Source organism: Petromyzon marinus, chromosome 31, assembly GCF_048934315.1.
Source record: "Petromyzon marinus isolate PM22_M1 ecotype Great Lakes invasive population chromosome 31, UKy_Petmar_22M1.pri1.0, whole genome shotgun sequence".
NCBI classification, from domain to species: domain Eukaryota; kingdom Metazoa; phylum Chordata; class Hyperoartia; order Petromyzontiformes; family Petromyzontidae; genus Petromyzon; species Petromyzon marinus.
This window is the reverse complement of record NC_133697.1, coordinates 4692379-4706144: the sequence shown is the minus strand read 5'-3', so window position 1 is coordinate 4706144 and position 13766 is coordinate 4692379. Positions and strand designations below refer to the sequence as shown.

Genomic DNA, 13766 nt, shown 5'->3' with positions numbered 1-13766 from the left:
GTGTATTTTTATAAATTTTTGCATGGTGTACAGTCTAGAAAGTACCCACATGGAACATTTCCAGTTTGTTGCATGTCGGGAAGTACACTAAACATTTTGAACAGACACACATTCACAACTTTGCCTTTTTAACATATATATGTAGATTTAAACCAGACATCAGATGTAACGCTGGGACTGCAAACCACCCAACAATAACAACGGACTTCATATTATGACTGACTGTGCATCCAACACAAGTCCGTGTGGTTACTGCAGAGTTGGTGTTTGAACATCTCACCGCCCGTTTTTATCGCCAGAGAGGGTAAAACAATACTCTTATTTAAACGTGGGACTTCGTTGGCGGTCATCGATCGCCCCCTCTCCTGAGCGCAGAGGTCACCCCTTGTGACGGCGCCTCTCCCCGACCCTAGCGCATCCGTCAACAGCACCCGTGGCGACCCAGAGGAGAGGCGTTAACCTTTGTCGTAGCGCAAAGATCAACAGCGACCACGCGACATCTCCCTTCAATATCTCTCTCTCCTCTCTCCTCCGTCGTGTTTTGAGGTGCGTTCGTGTATTTCACCGTGTGCTACGAACGACGAGGGGGCGGGTGGGGGGTGTTGTTCGTTGATCGTCATTGTCTTGCTGTTCGCGAGGCTGCTGTTGCTGCTGATGATGATGCTCACATGGTCGCAGCGACTCCACCGAGACAATCTCACTCTGGAAACGCGTCCCGTCCGCCCGCCACACACACACAAAGCTCACCCGCGTGGCCTCAGCAGATTGTTTTGGGGGGTGGGTGGCCAGAACCACGCTCGGCCGCCTTTGTCTCTCTAAGTGGCGACGTTTACACATCGCAGCAGGTACTCGTTTGAGGCTGAGTCGACGTAGGGAAGGCCCGGGAGCGGTTCAGATAATCATCCCTGGTGTTGGCCGTGAGCGGGAATCGAACCCGGGTCGCCAGCTTCGCAGCGCAACGTGCTAACAGCGCTGACTGCTACACTACCGCTGCACTACGCCAACACACGCCGCACACTAATACGTAATATTAAAAACAAACTTTTTTTTTGAACCTCGCTTTATTGAAATGTTACCGTACTAGTAATGGAAAAATAATGATTTAAAAAATATATATCTTTAAAAAAAAATGTAATGATAGAATATAGTATTGTCATCAGTATGACATAAGTATACCAAGTTTGCAGTCGATACCACATTGGGAAGTGGGTTACAATTGAGTTACAAGATTTTAGGATACAACAAGAGACAGTGATTTAATAAAAAGCGTGTAATAAAAAAAGATCCCCCGTATAAACGTAACAGACTGTTGGGGCAAGTGCTGTTAGCGAGCACCTATGAAGGCCGGCACGGCACACGAGGGGGTGGGTGGCCAGCACCACGCCCGGCCGCCTTTGTCTCCCCAGTGGCGATGTTTACACACCGCCACCAGGTACTCATTTGAGGCTGAGTCGATCAAGGGGAGGCCCAGGAACGGTTCAGATAATCGTCACCTGGTGCTGGCCGTGAGCGGGAATCGAACCCTGGTCGCCAGGTTCGTAGCGCAGCGCGCTAACCGCTACACCACCGCTCCCCGCACACACAGTACACACACAGCACACACACAGCAACCACACAGTACACACACAGCACACACACACTACACACACACTACACACACACACTACATGACTACACGCATGTGCACGTGGGGGTCATTTCAAGACGCCTGTGACAACAGGTCCGGCGACATACCAAAGCCGTGCCTGGGTAGGTTGTTCCCCCAGCGTTCGGTGAGCGAGGGGGTTGAGCGGCACGAGGACTCGGGGGGGGGGGCGCGAGGGGGGGGGGGCGCGGGGTGCCCCCCCCCGCCCCCCCCCGCCGTGACTCCAGCACGAAGCTCCGCACGCAGGCACCTTGCACCCGAAGTGCATCGACCGCGCTGCTGTTATTTCCCGTCGTCATCATCGCTGTTGTCGTCGTCGTTTTAAAACAACAACAACAACAACAAAAAAGCTTTCAACGGTGCGCGGTGTCGAGGCGACTAAAAATAAACCGCCTCGCTTCCCGCGGGGCTGCCGTCGCACCAGCGTTGGTGTGCCGGACCCCAGCGACCGGACGAATCCCTCGACCCGGGTCGCGTGCGGCCAGCCCGGCGCCCCCGCAGCCGCACGCGGCCCTCGCCCCCCGCGGTTATTATTGGGCCGAGCTATTTTAGATTCGATGACTAAAAAAAAATCTCCCCTCCCCACCAGCACCACCTGGACGCCTCTCGGCAAACCGCGCGCGCCTTGTTGAAGTTCCTCTACGAAGTTTTTATTCTCCTATGATGAGGATAATTATTGTTGACACTGTGTGTCAATAATAATAATTATTATTGACAATGTGCGTCATGTCATGCCATGAGACGATGGATCAGAGAACTACATCCGAAATCCCTTCAAGTGACCTCTTCTATGCCACACACGAGGAGTGCTACACTTTCCCCGCTACAGAGACATCATTGTCGCGTGCCGGTAAAAACCGGTGGTTTTTTTACATTCTCGGCAGCTGGAAATGAGCAACATTCATTGAAAAGCGGGCTGATACTATCAACTCACTGCACTTGAGAACCCAGTTTAATAACTATTCAGTCCGTGGGTCTCTACGTGAGTTTATGGGTCTTTGTGTGAGTCTATGGGTCTTTATTTGAGTCGGTGGGTTTCCGTAAGTCTGTGGGTGTCTGTGTGAGTCACTGGATCTCTATGTGAGTCTATGGGTCTCTGTGCGAGTCTATGCATCTCTATGTGAATCTGTGGGTCTCTATTTGAGTCTATGGGTCTCTATGCGAGTCTATGGGTCTCCGTAAGTCTCTGGGTATCTGTGTGAGTCTCTGGGTCTTTGTGTGAGTCACCGGATCTCTACGTGAGTCTATGGGTCTCTATGCGAGTCGATGGGTCTTTGTGTGAGTCACTGGATCTCTATGTGAGTCTATGTGTCTCTATGCGAGTTTATGGGTCTCTCTGTGAGTCTGTGGGTCTTCGTGAGTTTCTGGGTCTCTGTGTGAGACTTTGGGTCACCACATGAGTCTATGGGTCTCTGTGTGAGTCTCTCGGACTCCCTGTGAGTCTCTGGGTCTCCGTGTGAATCTCTGAGACTACGTGTGAGTCTATGGGTCTCTGTGCGAGTCTATGGGTCTCTGTGCGAGTCTATGGGTCTCGATGTAAGTCACTGTTGACGTTGCTGAGGCTCGAGAGTCCGGTTCAATCACGGTGGGCGACTAAACCCAGGATTCGAACGCAGCGGTGCCGGCTCAACATCCCAAGTGTGAACGTCACCTCGATTAAACCTCGGACTCTACATCAGCGGGTAAAGGCCTCGTTGGGCTTAGCGTCTCCGCTGCAAAGACGACCGCAGCCCAAGGCCATCGGGGTCGGTGTCAGTTGCGGGACATTGAAGGCTGGGAATGTGCAGAGTAACGATCCAAAACCCCCCCAGTGTGTTTACAAAATCAAACCGAGGACCCAGTAAACAAACCGCAGTGACACGCTCTGCACGTTCGGTCACTCTTTGACGTCCGACGTTTGTTGTTAGCAAAACAATAAAACACAAATTTGCGTTGTTATCCGTGTGAAACCCGAGCCACTGCGACGGGGCTGCCCGCCAGCGGGCGGAAGAGGCCCGCCCGGCCGCCCGCCCGGCCGCCCGCCCGGCTGGCCGCCCGCCCGGCCGCCGCCGCGTAGCCCCGCAACGGGCGACGGCGCGCACCGACTCGCAAGCACCTCGCGGTGTGGGGAGAGGCGCCCGCGGGTAGAGGGGGAGGCCAGGGCGCCGCTCCGGCACTCACCCCGTCCTACCCGTCCCTCCCTCGTCGTCGTCGCCGCCGCGGCGGCGGCGTGTGCCGACGGACGGCTCGAGGCGGGCGAGCCGCTCCTGAGATGGGCACCGACGGACGGGAGCAGCTGCCGCCCGGCGCGGCCAGAGCCCGGGCTGCGGCAGCCCGGGGTGGGAGGGGTGGGGTGGAGGGGACCCTCGCTGCACTTCGCGGCCGAGCTGCTCGCGTTGCTCGTGACTGCGTTCAGCCGGGATGGGCGGGTGGAGGGGGGCCGGCCCCACGCGCTCCGTGCCCCACGGCGCACCTGTTGTGCAAGAGGGCGGGGTGGGGAGGGGGTGTGCAGCGATGGGAACTGCGGCTCCGCTCCGGTTCCTGGGAAAGGCGGCGGCCGTGCCGAGAGCAACCCTGGCTTCAGCGCGGTCCGGCGGATTATTGGAATTGAGACGGCCGGTTTGTGTGTGTGTGCTTTGCCGTTGAACTTGTTTTGTGTCTCCTCTCTCATGTTCTTGCCCCTCCTACTCATCTCCTCCCCTTCTACTCCTCATCCCGGTGCTCTTTCTCACACCCTCCCCTCCCTGCTGTTATCCTCTCGGCCCCACCCCTCCCGCGGCATCTCAGAAGCGCAGTGAGGGCCTCCGTTTTGCCACCGCGAGGATGACTTAAGCGGGTTTTGGGGCCAGATTGTGATCGTTATGTAAGGAACGTATTACAGCGTGCGACTTAACCGAGGGATTAAAACGGCATGCCTGTTGTTATACTTGCATAACATGTATTAAACTCGTGTAAATAAGATTCAATATTTCCTCGCCGCTTTTTTTCACTCTCTCCTTTTTCTTCTCTCAAGTGGCTCAGAGGTCAAAAGGTCAGAGCGCTGAGCAGGCACTACTGGTTCCTGGATTCGAATCCAGGCAGTGGCTTGTGACCGTGGGTTAAACCCGGTGCTCAAGTGTCACGAGTCAAAACTAGTTTCCATGAAAAAATAGAAATTTTACCACGTAGCGCCCACTGAGCTATGTGAAAATATATATTCTATAAACTAGAAAGACTATTTTGTTTTACCAGATAAGGCCCACTGATCTTTTTAACTCTTTTTCAGAAGTGACCCGGCCACAAATGAAAGCTCAACGTAGCGGCTTATCACGTGAATATTTATTGCAGCCAAATACTCTAAACGCATGTTGATTTTAAATGTGGAGGGAGAAACCAGGGGGCCCAGAGAAAAATCCACACGACCACAGGGAGAGAGAGACACGCAAACCCTAAATATGCAGGTGTCAGGGTCAAGATCAAACCCACGACCTCCTGTATACCAGGCGATGTAGATAACATATGAATGCCTCAGCCCGGTCACAAATTACTGCATAAAAAAACCCCATCACATTCAATTTGCTTCTTCACTGATTTTCACTAAATTGCAGCTCTGAAAATAAAAAAAATGTCCTCCGTGTTACTCTGAGTGAGTGGGTGAAGCTGCTCTCTTCCCTTGTGGGTCAGAGGTCACTTGAGGGGATCTCAGAGCTGCTACTGTGGGCCGGCCGTTCCTGTCTCGTGAAGTGAGAGCACAATGAGGATTACACTCAGGGAACTGACCAAAACAAATCGTTAAAACACAAAACTCAAAACACAATATGGGTAAGTCAATTGTAAAAATGTCATCACCCTAAATCAGTGATCTTCACTAATTTTCAGATGGGGGGGGGGGCACTTTCACCGATAAGACATCATCAGAATAAGGAGGGCCTCCACACATTTGAATCTATTGGGGGATTGACAGCACGATGGGGTGCATCAGGGGCAACACTAAAGGCCACCAGGGGCCGCCAGTGGCCCGCGGGCCTTGCAGTGAAGAACGCTGCTTCGAATAATTCACTTTTTATTGAGGCTTCTGATTGAAATAGACGAAAAAATGTGTTTAAAAATATATATTTTCCTTTTAAAACTAAACTAAAACTATTTAAATTGTGGCAGGTAAGGCCCACTGAGCTATTTTGCAATTTTTCAGAAGTGACCTGGCCACAAATGATAGGTCAACAAAGTGGCTTATCACATTTCTAGCAGCCAAACACTCTAAACGCACGTTGATTCTAAATGTGGAGGGGAAAACCGGAGGACCCAGAGAAAAATCCACACGACCACATGCACAAAGTCACAAAGTCACTTTAAGATGTTTTCTTGTTCATGTTTTTGTTTTTTTGTTTGTTGCGGTTGCACCCGATTCAAGAGCGGAATGGCTCACAGGGCTATACCAAATAAATGAAACTATGAGAGACACCGCAAATTCCAAATATACAGCAAGCGTCAGGGTCGCGATCAAACCGACGACCTCCTGCATACCAGGCGAGGCAGTTAATATCTCGCCATCGCGGCACCCCTAAAAGGGGGGCAAAAAAATCCCTAGCGCCCCCCACCCTCCCCTAGCAGACGGGCAGTGAGAATTGCACGGTTTGGTAACCCTCCGGAAGCTCCAACACTAAACAGCGCCTGACACCGGCGTCCCGGTTTTGGTTCAGGGAAACGGATCCCATGGCCTTCCATCGCTCACGCGTCACTGTCCGTGCGTGCGCGCGCGTCAGCCCGAAATCCCCTCCGCCAAATTGTCTCCGGCGCCTTGCCAATTAACGAACGGGGAGGGGGGGGGGCGCGCTCTGGTCAGCGCTAGCCCCGGCACCCTAAACGTTATCGCTTCCCCCCGCGATTGAATTGGCTATTGCCGGTGTGCGGCGGCGCGCGTGTTCATGTCGCCCACGTATCAGGATGGAATGCGGCGAACCCCCCCGTCCCCACCCCCCCCCCCCCCATCTGCAGCTGCATAAACAGGGCGAGTGATTCGCGCACCAAGGTCGGCGGTTCGGGCTCCGCGGCTCCCGGAGGAAATTAAACGGCCGGCACCGAGTGGGGCCACCGCTCACCCGCCCGCCCGGGCCCTGTTCTTTCCGGCGTTAATCGCGCAAGGCCCGGAGATGGCGCCGCACGGGGATTGCGGCTGTCGCGACCGCGAGCGGAGGACCGACCGACTGACCGAGCGACACCTTCGTAGCGAGCCCCGCTTCCGACGCTTGGCGCCGGAACCGAAAAGGAAGGGTCGGCTCGGAGCGAGCGCTCGGGGCGCCGATTCCTCGCTCCATGTTTTCCGCAACGCCGCTCAGCTAGGAGGGATTATCGAGCGTAAGGCACTACCACTAGCTTACAGGATACCGCCTATCCGTAATCATCCCACATCTCTGTAATTCCATGCAAATGTAGCGTCTTCCTTCTTCTTGACAGCCCGGGTAATTGGAGCCACACGGAAACCAGGTCTTTGCTCAGGACTACTCGCCGTTTATTCTTTCTCCCTTCTCTCCACGCTTCCACCCGACGCGACCGCTCGCTACCTCCCGTCCCCGACTTCTCCCCGTTTCCCTCTCTCTCTCTTAGCTATCCCCCTACGTCTCCACTCCGAGCCCCTCTCTCCCTTCTTCTCCTCCGAGGAGTCGTCTACCCCGTTCTCGCTCTCTCCTTCTCCCCCCTCCTCTCCCGGTCCTCCCCGTTTTTATTCCCCTTCTCCCAGCTCCGATTTTTCCGCTCCTCTTCCCGCGCTCGTCCCTCGTTCGGGCCTCGCGGTACTCCTCTACACAAAGAGCATCGTAACATTTTAAAAAGTTTTAAAGAAAATAATTAAACGGATGGAGCCGGCGCCGCGCTTGTCAGAGCGGTCGGCGGTGGCGTGCACCAAATCATTCCCGGATCAGTGTTCCGGACCGTTCCGACTGAAGTTCAGCGCTGGGTGCGCTCGGCTGCTTGTCAATCCACTGCCGGATGAGGGCCACCCCCCCCACCCCACCCACCCCCAAAAAACCGTGCGGGTCTTTGGGGTCATTTGAAACATACTTCAAAATGCTGGCGAGTGCGGGTTCGTGAAGGAGGAGCCCATAACGGCGTTGATTAACACAGTTGGCTACGCACGGTACGAAAGAAGTGAAAACATACACACATGTTAATTAACCGCCCCCCATCACTACAACGCATGTTTTTCACACGGGAGACCCCCTGGGTTACAAAAGGAAGCAAATGTATAATCACTGCGAGGTTGCATTGAGGCTGCAGGTAGTGGCAGTAAAAATAATAATAAGCACATCACTAGTCGTGTTATTTTTATGATTTTACTGCCGTCACACCGTGCAGTATATTTGTATTTTTATCACAAATTCCCTCCCTCTCTCTCTCCCGGGGACCTTGTGTGTGGCCTCTTGTGAGGGCGCTGGCGTCAAACCTGGCATCAAACCACAACACCCCCCTCATCCCTCCCACCATTTCCCCAATCTCACTCATCCCACCCATCGCCATCCATCCGACCGATCGCACCAAAAATCACCCATCCCGCTTGCACCATTCATCTCACCCGTGCCAACCATCACCATCATTCTCACCCATTCCATTCATACCAAACCTGCTCGGGCCCTTCCACGTGGGCCCTAACCCAGCAGGGGGCCCAGCATCCCTCGAACCCTCCACGGCCATCACCCCCAATCAATCACAGGGCCCGTCATCCCATATGCACCTTGCAAGGTCACTCTTGTAACTGAGAAGATCGCGTGAATTTTTTTTCGTTCTCACCCGGCCAAACGAAATAAACTTGAACTCCTCTGAACACAGCGTAGCAAGATGTGGACAGAGAGGAAGTGCGAATTTCACGCGCGTCCTTGCCTGCTTTGCATTCCAGCACAATTGTCGCTTCTACGGCCGTGCAATGTTTCTGAAACGTGATGGTGCAATTATGCTATGATCAATCTACCCGAGTCGACTTACATTACAGGGCGTTTCTGATTCGACGTTGATTCATGTTGGTACAGCAGTTTCTACGTATCGCGTGGTGGCGCGATTGTTTTTCGTCTGCTTCGCTTTTGTTATTTCGATGACACGGGTCAAGTCTTGCAAAATGAGACCTCTATCCTCGTCTCTTGATTTCTCACGTGGGGTGGATGGTGGCAGGTGGTCAATCAGAGTGGCCGGCAAGGGCCCAACTCCGTGAGGGTCACTGATCGTGTACAAGGAGTGGTGCTGGAACAATTGCGGATGAGAAATAAAGAGACAAAGAGACAGACACCTAGAGGGACAGAGACAAAAGAGAGACACAGAGATATATACATAGAGGGACACTGAGTAAAATGAAAGAGAAACACAGCGACATGTAGAAAGACACACAATGAGACAAACACTAAGATATATACACGCCTAGAGATGGAGAGAAACACGGAGACACAGAGAGACATCTATACTGACACAGGCACACAGAGAGACACACAGAGACACTACAGAGACACAAAGATACACACAAAGACACAGAGAGATACAGACATGCATAGTGACACAGAGATACACAAGGGAGACAGAGAGAGGGAGACACAAGAGACAGAGAGACACAGAGAGACACAAGATACAGAGAGACACACAGACACTAGAGACAGATACACAGTGAGACACAGAGAGACACACAGACACTACAGATACACAGAGATACACAGAGACATAGAGACACACAGATAGACAAGGGATACAGAGACACAGAGACAAAGAGACACAGAGACACACAGAGAGATACACAGACACTACAGATACACAGAGATACACACAGAGACATAGAGACACATGGAGAGACACAGAGACACAGAGAGACACAGAGAGACACAAGACAGAGAGACTCACAAGACACGAGAGATACACAGAGACACACAGAGAGACACACAGACACTACAGATACACAAGCGAGACAGAGAGAAAGACACACACTAGAGGCAGAGAGACACAGAGAAACACCACGAATGGGCAGATACTGCTTGCCGCCATTATTATTTGTTCGTCCATTCTTCCAAGCATGATGAGGCCATTCCCGGCCCCATCACACTCCCCACACTCCCTCCACTCCCCCCCAGTGCCAACCCGAAACACAACGCCCCACTCCCCCAACACTCCTCCCACTCCTCACCCTCCCAACTTTACTCATGCCTCATCCCTCCGCGAGCATCGTTCCTCTGACCGCACGCCGATTGTCAAGGCCGAGCAATCGCAACCCACGAGTTTTTTTTGAAGGGGCGAAAGAAAGAGTGTGCTTTGAGACACCGGTATCGCGGGTTACACGGGTTAAACGTCGGCCGCGTGAAAATAACAACAGTGAGCTGGTGCTACATTCTATCTCATATCGACACATTCGAAGGGCACCCCCAGTGGCGGCTGTCCCTGTGCGGCACGAGGCAACTCAGCGCCTGGCCTGCAAGCGGGCATCAGTCTGCCAGTAGGGCGGCGACGATTGCTGCTACGCGATCTAGCGTGGGGCACCCCCAGTGGCAGCTGTCCCTGTGCGGCACGAGGTGTACCCGGCACCCAGCCTGTAAGAGGGCATCAGTCTGCCAGTTGGGTGTTGGGGGGGGGGGGGTGGTGTTGGGGGGTCACGATGTGCACGGTCGCAATTGAGTAACAATCCTCCGGCTACAATTGGTGGGGATGGCGAGAGAGGAGGAAGTCCATCTCAGCCACAACGGCCACAACGAGCGTCACCAGGAAACCGCCGTGGATCTTCTCCCGCTCACGGTTCCTAGAAAGCTCCCTTACAACAGAGCCCGCTTACGGTAACTCAACCCCCCGGACTCTGAGAGGGCTGGCAGGGGGAAAAAAAAAGGGAAAAAACTAATTCATTTCCACGGAAAATTATCTCCGTGGAAATGAGGTGGCCGGACGTTCCGTCGCTTCGTAGAGTTTCGTTTCGCAACCCCCCCCCCTCCTCCCTCCAGGGTGTCCGTGTCGCCCGCGGGAAACGAGGCGAGTTCGTGCGTCAGGGTGACATCGCTGCCCGCGCCCAGCCTGTTTGCATTTCGCCCACTGTGACGAGATGTCACATCTTAGACTCTATTTCTCTTTCCGTGGCAGAGCCACTGGTAAAGATCTGAGAGTTTATTGTCATCTGCGTTTACTCGGTGCTGCGGGCAGCCACCACTAGCGGCCGATATATTCACCGCAATGGATCGAACGGCGACATTGGCTCGTGATAATTCACCGAATCGACGGGCAGACAAGCGGTGAAACATTACGAAGATAATTAAATAATCGACCGCATCAGCTGCCAAACACGAGGCCATACCTGGCCAAATCTTCACGAGGAGCACGAGCGAGGCTTCATGTCAGTTTGGGACGAAACATATTTTCGCGCCCGGCACACCACATCCGCCATACGCCTCAACGTGGCTGCGGCTGCAGGTCACGCGCCACCTGCTCCGGTTGGGTTTACTGCGAACCCGCCGATGATTCTGATGAGGGATAGCTAAATGTCCCTGGCATGCGGCTACAACTCACACGACTTCCACTCTGTGGAATTCCCTTCCTCGCACGATAAAGGGATCTCCCTGACCATCCAGAGATGCAAAAACAAAAATCACTTAAAACATCTGACCTGTTCTGTCTGGCTTTCACATTTGAATACTCAATAAATGTGAAAACACGTACGTTCGCGGATCAACCTAATTACTATTTTAATTGCACGCAGTGCCGGATTAAGCTAGTGCGGGGCCTGTAGCATAAGTTATAAAGGGGCCCTAAATAAAAATACATAAATATTAAAACACAAATGTTTTACTTGTATAGCAATTAAATTGTATTTTTTCATTTGCTATACAGCCAGATAATACGACAAATCGCTAACTTAAACACCCCGTCGTTCATAAAAGTTAAAGGCAGTATCGTACTATAGTAATAGAGCAAGTGCAGAATCACTGAACCGGGATTGATAGCTTGAAAGCATTGAGCACGGGGCCCTTGAAAGTGCGGGGCCTGTAGCATATGTAGCATAACAATGCATGGTAGGGGGGGGGGGAGCTTGTCTTTTTAAGAAAGGTTACTTTAAAAAAAACAAAAAAAGTTTGATTGATCGGCGATTGGCCATGTTTTTGTTTATTGTATACGGAGTTAGACTGATGTCCTTAATCTTAGTTGTCTTGTGGTTGTTGTTGTTATTTTGATTTGCATCCCACTGGGATTTTTTTGCACACAGCGTTGGTGTACGGTGCTATTTCAGGAATATTTTTGATGGGTTTTTTTTCCCTAGATTTTCTGTTTGCACAGTCACATAGTCACTTTAAGATGTTTTCTTGTTCATGTTTTTTTGGTTTGTTGCGGTTGCACCCGATTCAAGAGCCGAATGGCTCACAGGGCTATACCAAATAAATGAACTATGAACTATCCGGGAAACATTCATTGCCCCGGCGTAAACCGACCAGGCGCACCGCGGCCACACAAAACTCCCCAGCGCCAGGGATCATGGCGGAAATGACGGCACCCCAAGGTCCCAACGCGGTTCGGGCGAATCATCGCTCGCCACTGGCGCCGCACGCCCACTCATCGACCTCGACGCCGTCCTCGTCTCGGGTCCCGCGAGGTGGGGGGGGGGCGCACGTGGCACCGCGACGGGGTGGGGACCGACTCGCGCGATGGGGCTGAGATTTTTGTGGGTTGGGTGGAATGAACGGCATGAGCGGCATGAGTGGGATTTTGAGTGGGAATGGCGGTGATGGTCGGCATGGGTGGTGATGGGTGGGATGAGTGAGATTGCTGAAATGGATGGGATGGGTGTGATGGGTGAGATGGATGGTGATGGGTGAGATTCATGGTGATGGATGGCGATCGGTGCGTTGGGTGGGGTGGACTCCCCTGGCACCGCAAATGTCACTTGTCTCTTTTTTAATTGATTCAATCTGAATTAACGTAAAATGTAAACAAAAAATAACTAAGCGACTTGTTTATGTTTTTATAAAATACTTTTAAAAAATGTTCTTACATATTTTATTTTAAATAACGTTTTTATTATTTGTATGTGATATATAAACTATTTTTTTTGCAATCGAATGCTTTTGGCGGAGCAGTGCCCCGAGGGCCCATACACACGAGCCGCCATCGCCGTCATGACCTCTTTGAACTTCGGGGGCAGAGCACAAGAGCACGCGCCATTTACCTCTCAGGGGGAATCTCACGCCAGCCACTTTACCGGGAGACGGGCCAATCCATGCCGATCAGTAATGACTCCCAGCGTCGTTGAGTCGAGACCATGACACGCGGAAGGCACCGATTTGCGCTACGCGTGATTCACTGCACCAATTCTCCACGTGCTATAAATCCATCTGTGTTATAATCATTAGTATACGAACCATACAGTAAATCCACTGTGGTCTGCGCTCCTTTCAACGGAGGTGGAGGAACAGCAAAACCACGCAAACTCTCTCTGCTGAAGCACTCACGTGACTAACACCGCTTCGACATTGGCATTTAGGTGCTGAAGATATTGACATAGAAGATAATTATTATTATTGTTGTCATACAGACTTGATGGGCAGTGGTGGTGCTAGGCGTAAGCGCATCAAACAAATGTGTAAGGCCCTAGAGAGCTCAAGGGAGCTCCGTATTCAAGGTAAGAATATCAGCTTAAGTTCGAATCCCGAATAAACAAAACACGCTGATTTCTTTTTTTTCCGCTGATTCTGCTGAAAATTTAACGCTGAAAATTGTACGTTGATTCTCATTACAGGTAAATTAACATGGCTCATACATTCCACTTTTGCAGCCCGCTTCTCCCTTAACTACTTCTAATATCCTCATCTCACTGCATGTGTATCTCACTCAGATTTTAGAAATTCAAATGGTGGGGGGGAGGGGGGGAGCAAGGAGTGGGTGCTCAGACATCATTTCTTCTAAGGGCTCCCTAAAAGGCCCGGAGCAGCTGCTGCAACCTCAATATAATTCAATTATTTTATGTTCCCCATCGGCCTTCTGTAGCCGCGTGCATCCAGGCCGTGCTGCAGGGCCTGCGCCTCCACCGCTATGCCTGCTGGAGTCCAGCTCCTCCATCACGCCTGAGGCTGTGCGCGCGGCTTGTTCACGCGGTTTGTTTACGCGATTTGTTTACGCGGCTTGTGTACACCAGTGCCGAGAGTTTGTGACACACTGTTTTTGATCG

The 13766-nt window shown here is 52.2% G+C and overlaps 1 protein-coding gene across 3 annotated transcripts in view; it reads right to left on the bottom strand.

Moving 5' to 3' along the window:
* Positions 1–13766, bottom strand: part of LOC116947706 (ras guanyl-releasing protein 3-like) — a 102084-nt gene that overhangs the window by 65212 nt on the left and 23106 nt on the right. The window contains exon 2 of one of the 3 annotated variants that reach the window (XM_076071032.1): positions 3806–4097. The exons of the other annotated variants lie outside the window; for them this stretch is intronic. The gene's annotated coding sequence lies outside the window, so the exon portion shown is untranslated. The remainder of the gene's footprint in view (positions 1–3805; positions 4098–13766) is intronic. 3 annotated transcript variants of the gene reach the window in all.